The sequence below is a fragment of the Vanellus vanellus genome (genome assembly GCF_965231255.1).
Source record: "Vanellus vanellus genome assembly, chromosome: 4".
NCBI lineage: Eukaryota > Metazoa > Chordata > Aves > Charadriiformes > Charadriidae > Vanellus > Vanellus vanellus.
In genome coordinates this window covers 75,028,061-75,049,227 of record NC_138909.1, presented here as the reverse complement: position 1 = coordinate 75,049,227, position 21,167 = coordinate 75,028,061, and the positions used below count along the sequence as shown (strand labels likewise).

The following is a 21,167-nucleotide window of genomic DNA, read 5'->3' as shown; positions in this document are numbered from 1 at the left end:
TTGGGGACGCCAGCTGGTGGTGGCAATAAATTCACTACAGCTTGCCTTGGCGCTGGCTGTAGCTCGAGTCAGGTTCTTCACCCAGACATGTGTTTCTGCTGCGCGTTTCTGAGAGTGTAGCTTCACTCTTTTTGGCCTCACTTGTGAATCAGTAGCCAGAGTTTTCATGCAATGTTCCTTTCTTCCCCTGAGCTGATTTTGTCATGGTGTGTCTTGTGTTAAGCCAATAAAAGTTGGCATACACCACAGATAAAAATCAAGCCCAATAACCTGATATTAAATAAATATATATATAAAATAATGTAGGGCTGGTAATTCTTCAACTCTACAGGGATAATGCAGTCATATCTCATGAGATAATGCTTGATTAAATTGGGAAAAGAAATACTGGAGTACACTTAAATGCTCTCAAGCTAGTTATCTCAAGTTCTCTAATAGAAACATTTTGATTGTATGAGGACATAGGCTAATCTGTGCCAGCTGCTCTGTAGTTAGCTATTCCAAAAGTCTCGTTCTCCCTTCTCAAGCATTTTTTTTTTTTCTCTGTAGACATATTTCATGCAAAAGCTATGCCGACCTTTAAAGATGTTTTACGTTTTTGTCACAAGATGCGGTGACAGTGTTTATTTCTTTTAATGTCAGGAAACCTTGCGCCTAAAAGGTTTTTTAAAAGTGTAGCAAAACACCTTGTTATTTCTGTCTTTATGAAGGGTAAATAACCATACCATACAGCTGTATGGTTATTAGAGGAATATAGGGGAAGTTTTAAGACACAGTAATGTTACTGTTTCATCATACAGAAGGTGAACTGTTGTTTTTAAAGTTTCAATCCAGTATGCATTTGTTCCTTTAATTCCTCACCACATTTGCTCATAAACTGAAGATGATGGCTATTGTTTACCTTATGGATGCACCTAGAAATAATAGGTATAGGAGGAGTGTTGTCCTACAGTCTTATACAACTTTAGAAGACACAACCGACAGACATTCTTTTCCCAAAGATGATATACTCCAAAGTGTACAGCACTATTTTTGTTTAGTGTGTTTACTTAACGTGCATTTGCAAGGATAAATAAGCTGGACTTTGGCAATTTTGTAGTTGCGTTTCCAACTAACAGGTCATACTGCTCAAACTGGATTTGCGTGAAAGCAAGGCAAATATGGGGTATGGGGTATACGTGCGTATATGTTTGAAAAAAAGATCTGTTCAAGAAATATCCCATTACTAAAAGTCACTGTGTTGCACTGGGAGAGTCTTCGAAGATTCACATATCTGAAGTGTGAATCATAGTTAACCCAGTCAGATTTTAATCCTGAAAAGCAAAGGACCAAGTCGAAAATGAAGAGTGGCATTTCAGCTTGTTATCAAGAAAACCTTTTTTTATGACAAAGGAAAATACAGTAAAAAATATATAAATGCTTCTATTTAGGGCAGATTTTGAAACAAATGTTTCTCCTCCATTCTGTGGTGGGTTTATACCTTCTGCTCGAGGACATGCTATTGTTACTGCATCATGGCTTCATGATTCATTAAGCTGCTTTTCTGTTTATGTAAGCAGACACTTCTTAGAGACATACCATGGGCTGCCTATTGCCTAGTTGCAAAGGGGAATGAGTCACCTGGAAAAGAAGCCAGCCGAGCTGAAATAAAGTGTGCAAACTTCATTTTTATTTTGCTTTAAACAAAAGCTTAATAACCAGAATGGCACGTGACTGTTCATTTTAAGAGACTGAAAACCTTAGAATGATCAGATATTTCCATACAAATATAGATGCAAAATGTTATCCAGGATTTGAAATCTATGGATTTATATAGAGTCATAGAATGGTTTAGGTTGGAAAGGACCTTGAAGATCATCGAGTTCCAACCCCCCTGCCATGGGCAGGGACACCTCCCACTAGACCAGGTTGCCCAAGGCCATATCCAGCTGGGCCTTGAACACCTCCAGGGATGAGGCCTCAACAACCTCTCTGGGAAACCTGTGCCAGTGCCTCACCACCCTCACAGTGAAAAACTTCTTCCTAATGTTCAATCTGAACCTGCCCTCTTCTAGTTTAAAGTCATTCCCCCTCGTCCTATCGCTACATACCTGAGTAAAAAGTCCTTCCCCAGCTCTCCTGTAGGCCCCCTTTAGGTACTGGAAGGCCGCAATAAGATCTCCCCGGAGCCTTCTCTTCTCCAGGCTGAACAGCCCCAACTCTTTCAGCCTCTCCTCGTAGGGGAGGTGCTCCAGCCCTCGGATCATCCTCGTGGCTCTCCTCTGGACACGCAGAATCAACTCCTTTGACCTGCTGGCCACACTTCTTCTTATGCAGCCCAGGATATAAGCATAACAGTTTGCTTAAAAGACTTAACATTTGAAGTATACTTACTGCAATCCAGCTAAACTGGAATATGCAGATATGTAGATGGGAAACACTAATGCATACAGTCCGCTTCCTACCATGTGGTAATGCTTCATTGGTAATTCTTCATTATTCATTGGTAATTCAGTTTATCAGCACTCACTGAATCTTGACATTTTCCCTTTTTTTGTGGTTCTACAAATAGTTGTTAATGTATCTGATCCTGATATTGTCCCCATTGTTAATAGCTAGATTACAGCAATCTGAATTTAATTCACTAAATGGTATTCAGAGGCTAGTCTCTTTGATTTCAGTAACACTAATTGTGAAGAAATGGCACGCAACTTATTTTATTCTGTTAGTTTGAATGGTTGAGCCACTGAAAATGCAGTTCAAACAGAAGCCGAGGATTTGTGAAAATTGGGTCAGGTTAATTGCTGGGCTTTCAAATCTAACTTCACAGTTACAGGGGAAAAAATGGTCATTCTTATGTTCTGTAATTTCTTGTGTTTTAGTCTTATAAAGTTAATTAGAGTATCATATTTTTGACTTAAATAATTAAGGGTCCAGGAGACACAATCCCCCTGGCAGGGGCCTTCCCATGATGCTCATTAACAGTAGAGAAAATATTTTTACATCCTTTAGTTGTATCAGTTCTAGCATCTCCTATAATCTGTCCCTTCCTTTTGTAGTTATAGATTACAGTATCTTTTGCACTATTTGAAACTTAAGTAAACTTCAGCAGTCTGAGTCTCTCACTAAACATCCTGGTCACTGGCCTAACATACTCCTTCCCACTGCTTTACTCACTGATTTCCCACTCAGTCTTTACTCAGCTGAGGCTTAAATCAGACACTAACTTTCAGACCACAGGAGCTACGACTCATTCAGTAGGTCCGTCTTGCACTTTGGACCTGACAAGAATTTTCCTCCTGTGCCCACAATGCCCACATTTATACCCCTGAAACGTGCAGTTGACTTGTCTGTGGACAGTGCTGACCAGCCTGTCCTGCTCACAGTCTCCGTGTTTCCCCGAGTCCTGCGATTGCCTTCACAGACCGGCAGCTCTTCTCAGAACATCCCAAGCGTTTCTTTCTCCTTGGATCTTGAGACTGCAAGGCCACCTTTGATCTTAGGCTCAGTGTTATTAGACAACTATCGTCGTTGCCTCAATTATGATCTGAATGTGACTTACTAATCTCATTGTTTTAGTTTGCCTCTACTGTTTCATTACAACTTCTTTAAACCTCCTCTGCATCCTTGCGTTAATATGCAATCGAACAGGTAGACACTGTTTATTAGCATGAGACATTAATCAGATACTTTTTCCAGGCTCTCCTACTAGCCTTCATCCAATAGTATTTAGCAGGGACTACATGTTATCCTACTTACAGAACTCGATAAGCTATCCTCTGAGGGCTGCTCAAGTGCAATTCAAGAGTTTCCTATTATCCAGCAACTAAATTACCTCTTGTCCTCTCTGACCTGGAAATCTTGGGATGTTTGCGTTATTTTTGTTTTCTTTTTTTCACTGAAATTCTACCTCAAAGTAAGGTGATATCATTGAAAAAGACAGATTTACCTAGTTTAGGCAATCATTTCTGGTTATTTCACAAACTATGTTCCATCTGCCGCCACAGAGGTGTCATAGCAGACATTGACTTAGTTCTTACTGCGGCTTAGTGATTACAACCTGGTGCTTGATACAACTCAGTTATTGAAGTTTTTTGCAGCTTTAATAGTTGTCGTTGTTTTCTTCTGTCTATGTTTATGCTCTTTTTTGGATGAAAGATGCAAAGCCAGTCTTAACATGCCCCACAGCTGCTCCCCTATTCCCTTGCTTCATCAATATATGCTCATTGGTCATTACATCTCTGATTTTGCTACCGATTTTTTCTCTTAGCTCAACCATTAATAAACCACAAATGTCAGACTCATCTTTTCAATGACACAATATGGACTAACACACCATATAACTCAATGACTCAGGGAGGCAAAGTCCAAAAAGACTTAGAAACAAGGTTTTCCTCCAGCACTTTTGAAGACCGTGTCCTCCAAATTTTGAGAGATTATGATATGCTTCATGTGAAACATTTATTTTGCAGAAACTCACTTTAATATTTCAAACTGAGGAACGGGAAGGAAACTTCATTGTGCAATTCTCAGTCCTTGCATCTGTGATAACTTCCTTAAAAAGGAGAACCCCGCTATGGAATTGACTTGAGGGTAGGAAGGTTGAATTAGAGAGCCATGATTTGTGACCATTGCCTCTTAATCCTAGAGCTTCTTGAAATCTATGTTACTCCTAGCCCGGCTGGCCCATCAGCAAGATCATGTGGAGATCATTAATGATCCATTTAGTCATCTAAAGCCAATAGAATTAACAGAGTAGTTTATGTCAGGTAGGACCATTTCAGTAGAGGCTGGTTAAGATTTTTTCCACTGGCCTGAACAGGATGAATTAGGCAATGGGCAAGTTTCTGCAAATGCTTGAATTCTGAAATTGAAATTCTGAAAATGCTTGAATAAATTATGCAGTTTGCTTTATTTAATTCTCTTGAACCTGAACTGTTGATATGGCTTTCATGCCATAAAGAAATGGCAATCATACCATGCTGAGTTTCCCAAACAGATTTGATTAAATCTGGATGAATAAATTTTCCCTGCAACATGTCCAAGCTAAGAGCCTTATTGAATACCTGTTCAAAATAGCAATGTTCAATACTTTTTAAATATCCCTTACATTTTGTTCTTCATATTTGAACTTTTTTACACTTCATTGATCGCATGAAACTTCAGGTTACTTGCGAAGAACAACAGAAAACCCAAAATACTGAATTTCATATCCTTTTTTTTTTTTCCCTTGTCCTGAATGCTACTTTCTCCAAGGCCCTTTCTCTCCTGTCTTCTTGGCATATATGAGTTTTATTCCATCTGCTCTTTTACAATGCAGTTTATTCATTGTTAGCAACATCCTGCTTGAGTGTTTATAGTTGCTTTTTTGTCAGATTGAAATCCACCAGAAGTGCAGTGCCAAGATCATAGCAAGGTGCTGACTGACAGTACTGTTGTTTTGTTCATGCTGCAGCAACTTTGAGTTTCTTATTCTTTCCTTTCGTATCTTTCTCTTTTCTTACACATAATGAGTTTTCTTTTCCTGTGCTTTTTTTCAGCTCTCATTCTATGGCCAGAATTTATTTTTATATTTTAATTCAAAATTAGTCTTTTCAAAATAAAATCTTGCTACAAATCTAGTACATTTCCAAAAGTTATATTTATTTTCATTTTTTTTGCAGCATTTTCTGAGATTTTTTAATATTTCTAGCCATAACTACTGGAATTCTGTAGTTACCAAAATCTTGACTTCCAGCAAGAAATACAGATTCAGGTGGGGAAAACAATTTGAAAATAATTAAAACCATGTTACAATTAAATCATTAAAATATTTGCAAATTGTTTTGTAAGAATTAAATAATATCCACCCCAATAACTGTTTTGGGCAAGAGTTTAGAATGGAATCCAAGTTTGTTGAAAGTTAGTTAAAGTATCTGATTTAATCCTGGCTCTGGAATGTTTGTCTTTTTATTCCACCTTCTCTTTGAGGAAACTCTTGAACTCAAACCTCCTATTTGGTAAAGCCACACTTGGAACTGACATTAACTTCTGTATCTGTTTTCCATCCTTATATATATATATATATATATAAATATATATATATATAATGTTTATATATTTATGCATCTCCTGCGTTGCTGTGGTCATATTTACAATATAGATACATTGGGTGGCAGGCAGAACTAGGACATGTAACCAACCTCGCCTCCCATTCCAACTGCCAAGCTCCTAATGGTAGGCTAGTGGGTCCGTTGTGGACAGACGCGCTGACACAGGCTGACCGACTGACCTCAATTTGAGCAGCATGTCCTTTCTGAGTAGACGGGCACTTCTCCCCTTCTGTTCCTGACTGTCAGAGCCGAGCGCTAACGCCGTTACCTGCTGCAGCCTGGCTGAGACTCGCAGGAACGCAACGGAAAAGGAAAACGTTGTGGCCACAGTCCAGTCTCAGCTGGACTGGGGTCCCGCTAGTGCTTTGCTAGTTAGCTTCTCCCTGGCGGCAGGGGCTCAGGTTTCATCTCAGGCTGTCATTTACTGCTTATTTACTCTTTATTACTGTCTTGATTGACAGTCTAAACACAGGCTGTGGTATTTTAGATAAATGTGTTAAGAATTCAGGTATGATACGCTATAATCTGTCACATCAGTATTTCTAATGTGTTCTGTTTCCTTTAATATTTTTTCCTCACCTTGGTATATCCATATGAGATGCTTTCAGGCTTTACAGTAAGAAATACTTAGGTTTTTTAAGCAGCTTATTCCTTCAGTGTCTGAGACTTTTTCAATTCCTTCATTGTAAAAGAAAATCTGGAAGTAGAAGAATAAGCAGTGGGGAAGAATAAAATCTAAATATAGTTTTCCATCAATAGCTATGCACACAATTTAGAATAATATATTTTTGCTATTGCTGATAGAGGAAATAAAAATCCTCAGACAGTCCTGGTATATGTCACACGAACAGTCATCGTGGCTGAGATATGAAATGATGTGAAAGAAAATTATATCGTGATATCCCCATGGGATTGGTGCTGAACTGTCACCTCAGTTGCAATAAATCGTGAGTTTTTTTTAAAAAAGAATGTACAGTGCTATTCAGTTTTGAAGCTATTTGTCTTGCTTCCTAAAGAGGATCGGTTATCCTATAATGCAGCGTAATTCGTTTGCGGGTGGGCATGGCTCCAGGGCACGGCTGGCCAGCACACCCTGCATGGGAACCTACCCAGCAGCCGTGCAAACATGAAGTGGAACAAAGTAAAGAGGTAAATCGTTGAGCAAAAGGTCCTGAGCATACTGTGCTTTTCCATTCCTGGAGACGCACTTTTTACATCGGTTTCACCTGTAGTGAAGGCAGAAGGTTTTGCAAGTTGCTCCTGAGGAGCAGAGCCCAGGAGAGACTCGAGAGACGTGAGAATGGCCAGAGATGGCAGAAACCGATCCCTGTCATTGCAGTGTGGAGGGGAAGGAATGAGCCTGAACAGGAGACTAGGGGGGAACATAATACCATCTCCAAGGACAAGAAAAGTCTGTCATGTAGACCAAAAATTGGCAAAAATAAGAATTAATGAGTTCAAGCTAGAGAAAGATTGGGATTCCACATCAGAATTAGGTTTTCGGTGCTAAGGAAGGTAGCACTGGAATAGAACCTTCTTTGCTTGGGGCAGTTTTGAAGGTTTGTAAGAGGAACTGGAGGACCATCCATCAAGTGTGACAGTTCTGTCACTGAGAGGGAGACAGATGACATGACATTTCAAGATCTCCTCCAGTTGTATTTTTTATGATTCTATGACTTTCTATTGTTAGCTCATTAATACTGTATATAAATGTGTAATGCTTAATATTGTGTAATATTTAAAGCAGTTAGTGTTGATGGTTTCAGATGAGAATAGTCAGGAGACTCGAGAAGCTGGACTTAATGTTGAAAAAGCAGTGAGTGCTTAAAAACAAGTATACAAGTTGTATTCATTTAAATGTTTATGGAAAACTGCTTTAGTAGCAGTTATGTGGTGCAACTTTGTGCCTGCGTTAAAGATTTAGGATAGAAACGCTAAAGGAAAATGAGTATTTAAAGTGAATGACAGAAAAGTCTACGCAGCAAACTTTTTTAGAGGAGAATGAATTCAAGGATTCAAAAAGGTGGTTGTAGAAGAATGAGGCTTTCACAGTAACTTTGTCTTTTGGTAGTGTGTGTTACGTGGGTTACGATCTTTGAAGTGGATGAATAGTGAGCCCTAAAGGCTCGTTTGCAGGCCAGCGTGTGTGGCTGAGCCCGCCCTCAGTGCTGCGCACTGTGCACAAATCAGTCCCATTAAGTAACATTTAATAGCTAGAATAATTCCAGTGCGCATAAACGTATTTCAAAGGCATACATGAAATAGCTGAATATATTATACAGAAGAGCGGAATTCCTTGTCTGAACCACAGGCTTTTACAAAATTCCAGTCAACCACTTAGCACATGGTCAGACGCTTAGCTTTCATGAATTTCAGACAACAATATACAGAAGAAAGATGCTATTAAGGGGTGTTTGAGGTAAACAAAGGGGGTTTTGGTAGTTTTTACCCAATTTGGGCCATTATCAGCTCTGCGGAAGGCATCCCGTATTTAGTGCAGAATTTCACAGAAGCTGACATGACAGCAACGTCTTGGCTATTTAATCCAGGAAGTATCTTAGTTGTAAAATATGTTGTGTTCCGTATAAAGGGTGATCCAGCTTCCTTTGATTTCTGTAACTGCTCAAAACCTTTGATTGCCATTTGCTACTACTTGCTAAAAATTCAAAGTGAAAGAGCGGACATGCGCCATGAAGGCTTTGAGCTATCTAGAATCTTTCTTCATGTGGCTGAAAAGGAAGAGCAGTTGCCTTGATCAGCATCTTCACTTCCCACGCATTTGATCCTGATCCCAGTTTGGGGGGCTCGGTTTGCCAGTGACGAGGCTTCCATATAGGTAAGATAAGAAGTCTGATATGAACATCTAACTTTTTAACCCTTTCGTTGAAACACTTTTGCTGAGTTAAGTTCTGAAAATTCAGGGGTGTTGGGTCTTAACCCAAACCTGAACTCTAACTTTGGTTCGGTCTTAATCACAAATACAAATTTTATCCTCATTCAAGATCAAGATTCTCACCACCACCTCCTCAGTCACCAGTAACAGTTCTCATAGTTATCAATGTGCTGTGGATTGTGATACAAAACTACCCTTCGTTTAAATCTTACTGTGCAGAAGTAATTTAATAAGAAAGTAATTGTCACCGGGACAATCCAATTTTCACGTGGGAAAGAATGAGCTCTTTTTCAAGAAAACAAGGCACTTAAACTCCTTTCACTGAATATAAAAAATTAGTAATGGATTTTCTCATGCTATCATGTTCTCCTGCAAACTTGTGACATAAAAAAAAAAATATCTCTGGCATTTCATCAGCTGCATAGGTTGGCAAAGCTCAAGAAGGATACATGGGTGAATTGAGGAGCAGGGGACAGCAGTTGACTGTTCTTTTTTGACAATACGCCTTTCTTTCAGACCCTCATTGACCAAGTTACAAATGTGCAGACCCCCTCAAGCTCCCTGTAGTGGTGTCCTGAAGAAAAACATTTGACAAGCCCCCAGACCCAACAATGCCTGTAAAAACCAGCATAACCTCGCCTGTAAAAACAAGGTTACAGTTATGCGGTCACTTTGCACCAACATAAATCCAGGCTCTTGCAAAAGAAAAAAAAAAAAAAAAAGATACAGCTTTTTGTCCTGCCTTTGTTTGTCCTTCCTTGGCTGGCACTGACATTTGCATGGCTGCACGGAGAACCAGAGTAGGAAACCGACCCTGCTCGGCACTACCCCTTCCCCAGGGACCGTGTTCAGCGGGATCCCCACTGGCTCACCACTGGCAACTAGTGCTGGCACAAGGGGAGGTAAGGGGCAGCCTGGGAGAGTAGATGAGGGAACAACAACTTGTAGTAGAACTGCAAATTTTGGGAAAATTAAAGCAACCATGAAGCCGTGACCTGTATCATATCATGATTTAGATATCTGTTTTTTAAAACTAGGTTCAGAGTACAACTGTAAACAGAACAAAGTACAAAGTTATTAAATGATTGCGTTCTGATCACACTTGAATCTTGAAATACTAAACTCTCACATCATGTAAGGTGAAAGTATATTTTAAATCATTGACCATTGTAAGGTTTAGTAGTGTATTTACTACACAGTAGGGAACATCCATTCGAGTTTGTCTTGCTATTGAAAGGTATCTTTGCAAGAAAGAGATGAGCAGTCTACATAATCCATGGAGAGGCATAGCCAAAAAGCTCAGCTCGTTGCTAGAGGCAAGATCAAGTACACTTATATAGCTAACAATCTGTTTTCGGATAGTAAATACAGAGAAGCCAGGCAGAATGCTTGGATTTACAGCAAAGCACCAGTCTTGCAGCAGTATGGTGGGCAAAACTGGGAGGCAAGCAAGTAGATCTTTGGGACTTCCAAATAATGTTTGACTGCATTTTTTTCTAAATATTGTCCTTAACTGTAGGAAGAGACACTGGTCACCCTATTCAAGGTCTCGCTCTTGGAGATGCGAGTGCTATAATTGCCTTTATAATATAATGGGGGCGGGGGGGAGGGGAGAGGAGCATGATGGTTTACGTTGATTAAGGCCTACAGTAAAAAGGTCATTCAGTTTTACAAATGTTTTTCCGTATATACTGACAACTAAATCAATCGTGTCATGCAAGTCACATGCAAACATAAGCAGCATTCTGAGAATCTGTTCCAGTGTTTTTACTGCAGAGATCTCTGAAAGAAACAGTGCTATTTTGAAGTTTCCTGTTTCTAAACAAATTCAGTCTTATTAGAGAAGAGTTTAAATTCTCAGTTTCCCTCCTCTATTTGTCACGAAATGCCTGCACAAGAAAACATGACTCTGCTATAAGTTCTGGAAGTTTGCAACAGCCTTCATCATCCATGGCTACATCTGCCACAACAGGAAGCCTAAGAAAATCTTTCAACGGTTCCCCCAGGTCACTTGCATGACTTCAAAAATCTTCAGTTAGTGCATTTTTTTTTCTGTTGAAATGAACCAGAAGTAACACCAAATATTTAAAAGAGGTTTCCAAATAGCTTTGCATGGAAGGGTGGTCTATGCAGGGACAGAATATTAACAGTACAGGAAAATTTTGTATATTGCCAAACTTCTGTGAAGTTTGCTCTTCTACATTTGCAGAAAACTCCACTTTTGCATTTTTGTTGTTTTCTGTACCACAAGAGTGTCCTGTTTGGATTAGCATTAGTATTTCCCGCTCTGCTAGCCATTGCCTCGCCTTTTTAATACCATTTTCGCTCTACTGGTACTTATTTGTTCCTTCATTTTTCTCCAAGCCTTATTATCTGAACTGCAGTGCTGTACTTCAGTGCTGCTGAAGAGCACAACAAAGGAAAGAAAAACACAACCACCTCAAACTAAGTCTTCCATTTTGCCCATCTTGCCGGTAGGACTGTAACCAAGTCTTGTCATATCACACATAGAGCACCCCACACCACATCACATTGCCTCGCCTCTTTCAACCTGCGTTCTTAATTTAACTCTGAATTTAATAGGTTAGCATTTTAACCATCTAAGACAGTCATTTCCATTTCTCACCTGGAAGAAGTTGGAGTGCGGTTTATGGGTTTTGATTCTCATGCGATGCTGTGTTGCTTTCCTCGCTCCACAGACAAAGCAGGTCCACTCTGCAGTAGAGCAGATTAACTGGTGACTCATTTAAAGCAGGTCTTAGGCATCTGGTTTCACAATTTTTGTGCCTTGATCCCGGGTGTCCTTTCAGACACGAGGTTGCTCGGACTCCCTGTGACTCGGCATGGTTGGTATATACCTGTCCATATCATATAACTTTCCATACAAGAACTTGAGCTCTTCTCTCCACATTGAATCCCCCACCTCATTCTTTCTACCATCAACTCTAAAGTCCCGTATTCACTTTGTTGTCTCTTTACAGAGGTGTCCATAATCTAGTCACGCTTCAGGGTACAGGGGAAGAAAATACTCTTTGCTGAGTGCACCCTACCTCAGCTTCCCTTGATTCCCTTTCTCTTCTAACAGCCTCCTCCAGACATGAGGGATGGGAAACTGTTTGTGTTTGGCAGACATGCCTAGTGAATCTGTCGTGTAAACTGCTAACTTGAGCGAGATTACCAAAAGCAGAAAGATAAATGCAGATTCTTCTGCCTCTAGCTAGATATCTAAATAAATGACCGGTTTCTCAGAAGCCGCAAAGCACTGGGCTGATTTCAGTGAGTTGCGTGTTCCTACATTTTGTCGTTCAATACGTAAAAATTCTCAGGCAACTCTTGGTAATGAGCCAACCCAATCTATTTTTTTAATTAGTCTCTCCAGTTAAACTTGGAATATTTACTTCTGCATTTATAAAATGCCAAATTTAAACTTATCATCAGTGTACAAAGTCTCTTCACTGCACAAATCAGAGTGCATGCATGCATGTGTGTGTGTTTATGTGACTTGTAAATACATAGAAATATAAATAAACCCACGGGACTCAAAAAAGAAAAAAAATAAAGTAAAAGGCAGAAGCAGTTAAATATTTATATTTTTACAAAAAAAAAACAAAAAACAAAAAAAAAACAGATGAATGATAACTTGGACATCTTCAAGATAAGACCTCGTGTCAGGGTTTACAAGGTTAAGTAACCAGCTAAACCTGCTCCCCTCGTATGAAGAATTGTTATAATTTTTGTATAACAGCACATTTCTTCCATAATGACTCCTAGCTTTGCACAAACTTTTTGCTTGCAAAGAAAAGCAAATATAGCAGATTTTCTGCAACTTGTTAACTGGACTTGAAACTTGGTGGATACTCTCCCTTCCACACCCACAAATAATAGGCAAATTTATTCAGGTATTATTAGCAAGGGGATTGTGTTGTGGTTTTTTTAATAGGCTGGTTTCTCATTAATTCACATCACAGTCATTTTAATGAACAGATACCTTGTCTGAAAAGATTGAGTTGACAGTGCACAGTGCAACCTGTATTCTTAAAACTCTTCACATACTAGGGTAGCATGATAACCATTTAAGACAAGCACTTCTATTTCTCGCCTGGGAGAAGTTAGAGTGTACAGTGGTTTGTGGGTTTTAATTCTCATGTTTGTGCTAGGTCTGATTCAAAGTTCATTGCAGTCGTGGGAAGAATCCCATTAATTTCAGGAGGCTGCTCAGAACTACTATTGCAGTATCTTCAGATATGGTGGAGTAGAGTGTCACTAATAGACTTCATACATATAGTGGTCATTACCTGGTTTCTATGTTTTCATTGGTAAACTGGAGGACAAACTAGGTTTTGTATTCATTCCTCTTCCCCCATCCTCTTTGCGCTGTCTTCCCTGCAGTGTGAAACTGAAAGTATTGGGTTTGCTTTCCATTTCTAAACAATTCCTTACTTCCAGGTTTGAAATGCATTAGATGATCTCTTCAGAGAAAAGCTTTTTTCCCATGAGGACAGTCATGAGAGATGAGAGCAGGTGGCCCAGAGAGGTTGAGCGTTCTCTGTCCTCGAGGGTTTCCATAACCTGACTGGGTCAAGGCCTGAACAGCTTGCTCTGATCACAACTGGCCCTACTTGAGCGGAAGGTTGGTCTAGAGACCTCCAAAGTCCTATCCAACCAATTAACTTATGATAAGCCTTAGTTTGTTATGTCCATGTAGCAATTTTTTTTCTCTTTCAAAGCTCAAGACTGACAAAAGGTGAAGAAATTGAGATGAGGGGATTACAGGTGGAGACAACAGTTCAAGTAAAGTATCCTAAATGCCACACTGGCTCGCACTATAATATCTTTTGTGTCCTCTTTAAAAAGCATATTGCAATAAGTGTTAAAAACTATCACAGAATCACAGAATGGTTGAGGTTGGAAGACACCTCTTGAGATTTTCTAGTCCAAGAAGAGTTACAGCAGGTTGTCTGGGACCCTGTCCAGTCAGATTGTTAATATCTCCATGATGAAAACTCCATAACCTCTCTGGGCAACCTATTCCTCTTCTCAGTCACCCTCACAGTAAAGTTTTTTTTCTTAGGTCTAAATGGAATTTCTTGTATCTTGGTTTGTTCCCATTGCCTCTCATCCTGTCTCTGAGTACCACTAAGAAGTGCCTGGCTCTATCTTACTCATTCATCTGACAGATCCCTCTTGAGCCTTCTCTTCTCCAGGCTAAACAATTCCAGCTTTCTCAGCCTCTCCTCATACGAAAGGTGCTCCAAACCCTTAATCATCTTCCCCGGACTTGCTCTAGTATGTCCATGTTTCTCTTGTACTGGGGAGTCCATGACTGGACCCAGCATCAAACCCAGATGTGTCTCACCAGGGCTGAGCAGAGGGGAAGGATAGCCCCCTTGTCCTGCTGGCAACGTTCTTCCTAGTGCAGCCCAGATACTGTTGGTCTTTTTTTTTGCCATGAGGTTGCATTGTTGGCTCATAATTATCCTCCGTTGTTGGCTCATAATTATTGTGTTTCTAGGTGTGCCTTGTGTCTTAAGGAGGAACAAATCACAAGTTATAAAGTATACTAATGGGCCAAACGTGAAATCTTTTGTGTCTGTCATATATTCAGTTATATTTCCCTAAGTCCAAATTTTCTTTTAAGAATGGGGTGTCCTAAGTGTTGGTGCCTCATCAGCCATCCAGACACCTGTGACTCTCATTCTCAAGCACTTCCAAATTGGGTAAATGTGAACAGTCGGAGTACAAAAAACTTGTCACAGTTCAAATATAGATTTCCAAATGATGGGTTTTATTGCCCAGAGAAATTAACCTCTAATATTATGGAAACTGAAGTCCTCAGAAATTCTTTGCTTTTTTAACTGTGCTATACAGATAATAAAATTGTGGTATAACATTTTAAAATATTATAAACTTCAAAGGATGATAATAATAGATAAATTCAAAGAGGATCAATGTTTTGTGATCCATCTACTTACATTTTCTCACATGCTGACACATGTCGCTAATGCTGATTTCGTTTCTGATGATTAAAACAGAGTCACTATTTTGCCTTGTTTGACACTGATTTACAACATAATAGGAAAGCAGTAAGAAGTTCACTGAAATACTTTCTTGTTGATTTTACACAAACTTACTGGATCTGAGGTAGTTTTGCAATAATATAAAAAATGCAGCATCAATCATGTATCACTCACAATCTATTGCATCACAGTTCTATTTAATCACAGTATTTTTCCAGTCCAATAAATAGTGCTTAGATAACTGTCATAGTATTCTCCACAAAACAGAAGTCTTTCCACACATAGCAAACAGAAATGGGGTTCAGTAAAGGTAAAAACCTGATTTTTCCTTACTTTCTAAGTCATAGCCATAAGAGTGCGGTTATAAAATGTGACTACAATGCTAATTTACAAAATATGAAGAAGAAGAAGAAGGAAATTGGAAAGTAATCGAATATTCTTTATGCTGGAAAGACCATGATTAATGATTTCATGTTTAACTATATTTTTTTTCCACCCAATGAAGACAAATTATGGTCATGTTGTGCTCTGTGCATGATTTGATTTTAGCAAATTTTCATAGTCATAATCCTGACATGATCCTAAATCAGGAATAATTCCTGGGAGTTGGGTGTCATCAGACTGGCTACTGTAAACACGTGTAACTCCAAAGACAGAGAGTGGGATTTCACCCACCGTCTGTAGTTCATGAAGTTGTATTGTAAGTTTAAGATAATTATCTTGTACACTGGACAAGATATAGCATTTAGAGCTGTTACCTTTATGATTTGGTTTGCTTCTGTTGGTTACCTAAATTGGTGCCACCAATCATTATTTGCGTTAGTATTACAGGAGAATTGGTATAATGTTAACGCACTAGTAACAGTCTGAGAAGTCTATGTTTTCCATTAATATCTAATTAATAGCTAATTGTCATTAGCTAGAATGTGATCGTGATTGACGTAGATTCATACTACAGAGCTGTCGTGTTTCAAGAGCGACCACTTCATGAGTAACCACTGCCTGCTGTCCCTGCTGAGTTAACACAGCCGCGTAATACTGATTCCTCAGATTGTTTTGCCCCAAGGTTTTGGGGTGATTTTCCGTTTCATCAATAGTGAATTGCTAAATTTCATTATTAAAATAACATCTCTGCTATATAGTTTACTTGGCTGACATGAAACGTGGGAAAGCGCAATCAGTCTACAGGTTGAGTGTGTGTTTAGGCAAAAACAGCTGTAGAAAGGAAGTTACTAAAGAGGAATGCTTTTGTTTCGATTAAATTAGCTTTGAACTTAAAAGATGGCAAGTTTCTTCAATGGAAATCAGGTTGAATTCAGGAGAACTTATCTGTGAATTGCACATGGGTATGAAAGATCTCGTGAAAAGTTAGGGAAATGGAGAAGTTCCACCTCACTTCTGGTCCTGAAATCTCCCAGTTCCTGGAACTTACCAGCTTGGCTATATTTGAATTTATCCTCTCCGTCATTTTCCAACACTTTTCCCTTTTTTCCCCAGAGAGTGCAGCACTATCCCCGTAAGCACTATGCTCCACAGAAGAAGCCCTATTTTTTTTGTCTGGAAGCATAAAAAGCATGTGTTTTGTTAAGAGAACATGTTATTCAGAGCTGACTTTCTGATGTAATTGTATTTATTAGATTTCTTTTAAGGATACAGTAGTGAAAATCACAATTGCGACATTGTAAAGCAATTAAGTGCCTCTGAAGACTTCCCTTTTGCAAACATAACTTATTTGTGGGTTTAACAGGAATGAAAAAGCGCACGTAAACCAGTGCCATTGAATAGTTAATATCTGGCAAATTGAGTCGGCTATCTAAAGGTCTTGTAAGAAAAATCGGAAGAAAAGCTAGTTTCTCAAAACTTGCGTGAACGGGTCGGGATAGCTGCGTGCATGAGCGTGTCTCCTCACCTGTGCATGTGTACACCAGTGTAGGCTTCTGTTATTTCCTCCATTTTCAGTCTATTCTAAATATTAGTTCCAAATACGATTTATAAGAGTAATCTTACTCTGACTTTTGCTTGTGTCTAGGCCTCGTGTCTTATGTCAAATAATGAATGGAGAGCTTTAACTTTTTCATTGTGTTTTAGTGTTCTCCGCCTGCAATCCCTGCCATATAATGGAGAATAGGACTCTAATGTGGTGCTGTAGAGTGTAAAAATTAGAGAAAGATATAATTCTTAGATATTTTTCAAAGTTTGTGAAATGTACGCTGCAGTGCAGAAAGATGAAAATTACACATCTGATTTATACACCTGCTAGGAAAAATCAACAGATAATTCCAACATAGCATATTTTTCATTTTTCCTTTTTTTTTTTGTTTTCAGTTCAGATGAAAACCTTCACAGTATAAAATCAGTGATTTAATAACTTTCTATTTTTCATAAAGGGTATTTTTGAGCAAGGAAAGACAAGAATGAGTGATTTAACGCCATCTGATATACATAGCATTAATACAAGACTTTAAGTTGGTCCAGCTGCTGGCTGCAGATCAAGAATACCAGACAAAACTCAGCCAACACTTTCCATAAAAGATCCCTTTCTTTTGTGGGTAATCGAGCTTGCCTGGTCAGCTGTGCAATAGGCTTACCTCTAAAAAACCAAGGTCTCCTTTTCAAAGAAACAATGAGCACCTTGACACAAGAGTGTCAGGGAGGAGCGAGGTTGGTGGTGCCCCGATGGCCCTAACAGGGGGCTACTGGGAGTGGGACATCTTCTCCCCTCCTTAACCACAGGGGACCCCGCTGGCACTAATGAGGTCTGCTCTGGTCTGGAAACCAGCAGACGCTTTGAAAAGGAGCACTTCCAGGGAAGGTGGGAGCGATTCAACCCCCCTGTGGGTATTATGAGAGAGCACAAAGTTCGTTTTGCGTACTAACTGCGTCTGTGCAAAATCTCTGCTGTGAAAATTAAAATAGGTTTTACTCTTAACAGTGCAACTTTTCAAAAGGTACCCTTTGCTTCAGCTGTCCTCAGCTGAAAGAGGTATGTGGGAAAAGGGGCTACAGGAGGAAGAAGGGGGTGTGTGTATGATGTAAAACAGTGGCTGTAGGAGAAGGGGAAAAATACACTTCAAGAAATACAGGGTTAAAGAGAGCAAGGAAGTGAAGGGTGTCTGCTTCAATTGTTTTGTCATGCCCTGATAAGACAAAATGGATGTATTATATCCAAACTTAAGTAGCGTTGTACTCCTTAATTGTTTTCTTTTGTTTGAATAGGCTAAAATCATCGTAACCTGCTGATAATATGGATATAAAACTCTTGCATCCTTAAAAAAGTAAGGTGGGGAGGAACTTGTTAGAAAAACTCTGATTAGTGCTCTCAGAGTTTGTTGTTTATCCATCGAATGTTCAAAACAAAAAATATCACATTATGCGCAAAGAACATTGTATTCAGGAATTGCCAGGTGTTCTCCATGCAGAGTGCTATTGGTTATCACGGTAATAAACAGCCTCAGTTCGTAAATGCAAGCACAAAGCAGCTTGGTGGTAAAAAGACAAGCAAGCACTTGAAGACACAGGAGTACATAGAGAAAAAAATAGTGTTATTCTTTTCAATAACAATATAAGCTCCAAAATGACAAAAGTGTCTAAAAAAAGTGGCGGAGTCCCATCTGTAACCATGTTCTCCAAAATGTTTTCATTTTATTAGCCGAGTTTGCTGATGGTAGCAACAGGGCTTGTGAACTGTTTTCCTTGTAAAAATGTTTGGATTTCTTTCAATACGACCTTAACTTTTAAGTTTTAATACTTAATTTAGGAGTAATTCAAGCATCCTTCATACTGGGAAGAGTTACAATGCTTTTTGTTCTAAACATATGAATATATTGGAATTTAACTAGCTCCTTTATCACACCAGTGAGGATACGAATTAAAAGAAATATTGTTTTTTCCAGTTCATGACCTAAAGTATTTCCTCTTTGTGTGGAGACATGTTAAAAATAAAATCTCCGGACAAATAACATCTCAAGTTTGACCTACTGTATATCTTTGGGATGCATTTCTAAATTGCACAAAGGCAGAAATTAAGGTTGTAAGGGAATTCTTTGACCAGGCACCTTCTAATGCCCAAGTTTGAGTTCATAATGATAAAGGTAGGCTTTGGTATAATTGTATAAATGTAATTTATATTTTTGCATTCTGATTTGGAAAGTAGCTACCTATCAATGGGGAAAAACGTGAAAGACTGGATGCAAAGAAAATACTGTGTTTTCAAAAGAAAACAAATTGTTAATATCTTGCTGGCTTTAGATCATATCACACTTCGGTAATAAAATCTCAGAATATACACACAAGGGAGATGCAAAAAAGAAATGTGCTATAAAGCTCTTGGAAATTTATTAGATAATATCAAGGCTAAAACTCTCTAAACATAAATTAATCTTATAATATTTATTTAGTGTGTTGTGCTGAATTTCCAACTTAAGTTTTTTTATTTTTATGTGTTAAATTTTTCATATAATCCTTAGGTTTTCATGTATATAATTTTATAGTGCCCCAGCCAAACAGAAAGTGATTATTGTGTTGTTCAGTAAATTGTAAAAATAGAAACTACAGTTAAAAAGTTAAAACTTCTCACGACAAGGCTGATGTCAACAGCAGTCAGAAACGCAAACCATTGCTCGGACTTCTGAACAGAATAGCTAAATTCCATGCTAATAATATTATTGTTTTCTGAAAGCGGTGTTTGCCTGCAAAGCCAGCCCCTTGTGTCAAGCCTGAATATCACTTTGAGCAATATTTTGCCACCTCTTCATTTCAGCAGATTCTTCTCCAGCATTCTCAATCTGCTACATGCAGAGCAAGTTTATACTTTTTTTTTGGCAGGATAAGTCAAACAATTTGCTTGGGGAAAATTCCAGATTTTTTTTTTTTGTCTTGATGTAAAAAGCCTGTTATCTCTCTAGTCTGAAAAAAAAAAAAAAAAAAAACGCTAAACAAACAAACTAAAAAGCCCCACCCAGTCACCACCTCTCATTTTGTTGTGGTGTGGCAATTAACTGTTGGGTTTTAAGTCGAGTGTAGATTTTAGGTTGATTAGCCTTCCCAGCGGTCTATTTCCAAGCAAAACTGGTAGAAACAAATACAAGTTGGGGGACTGTGTAGGAGGGTGGGTTTTGTAGCAGCACTGTCCCCCTCTGGATGGGTAAAGTGGCTACAATCTCACCCACCGTGGTAAACGTAGGAGGTGATGTCTCCTTTGTTAGCAGGTCCTCATTCGCTCCATTGGGCTTTCTGCAGCCACGCAGATTAGATGAAATAACTGCTCTGACGTTTGCAGACATCACTTTAACATCAGTTAAAATGAAGATGCATGGAGTTTCAATGAATCATTTGGGACATTGCCTTTTCAGTTTGAAAGAAAGTGAAACTTAACCCATTTCACTGATTGCTACGTTGTTTTGAGGTAACAGGCTCTCAGGGTCAGTCCCAACTTAGTTCAGGTTCCTCAGGAGGTCCTGAAAATTCATCGGCTTTTTCAGCAACCCAATCCAAAATATCATGTTGTAGTAAACAATGAAATACACAGTTTTCCTGGGTTTGGCCTTTGCTTTGAACGTTGTTCATAACTGCTATGGACTGACAGATTTGTATTTCTGCTTCTCTAAGACATAGTTAACTAACCTTCACCTCTCTCTGCACATAAAGACCATGTAGGCTATGTTTTATATGACTATTTTATCTATACAGTTCCTTTAATTCTAGCAGGAATCATTTCATTTGTGTTTTGCAATTTTTTTGAAGCAGTCTGTAAAAAACCCACTAACAAAATCCTAATTAACTGGAGAAGTTGCCGTGTAGTGTGAAAAACAGTTTAATGACTATCAAAAAAGGCTGAATTGGGCACTTACATTGTCTACTTCTTGGACACAACGAAGTAATTATAACATCTTTGTTTCCATTTCTTTAGAAGGATTTATAAAAATATTATTTTAAATGAGTTAATGGAACTTCCTATTTTCTAACTCCCTGTTGTGAAAATCCATACAGGAACCACCGGAGGGTTCCATATTCCTGAATTTTGAGGCAGGCTAGTTGGCTAACTTCTGGATTAACTCTCCATATAAAAGGGAAAGAGAGGGAGGAACTCCTGGAGAGCATTATTTAGTCCATCTACCTGAAGAACTTGCTTTGAGGTGCTCTTTTGAGGATCTTCTCGGTCTCCATCTGCTACAGAGTACAGGGAAA

General features: G+C 38.9%; 1 protein-coding gene across 1 annotated transcript in view; it reads left to right on the top strand.

The window, feature by feature from the left end:
• DLC1 (DLC1 Rho GTPase activating protein) overlaps positions 1-21,167 on the top strand; it is a 238,514-nt gene that overhangs the window by 36,452 nt on the left and 180,895 nt on the right. The gene's annotated exons all lie outside the window — the stretch shown is intronic.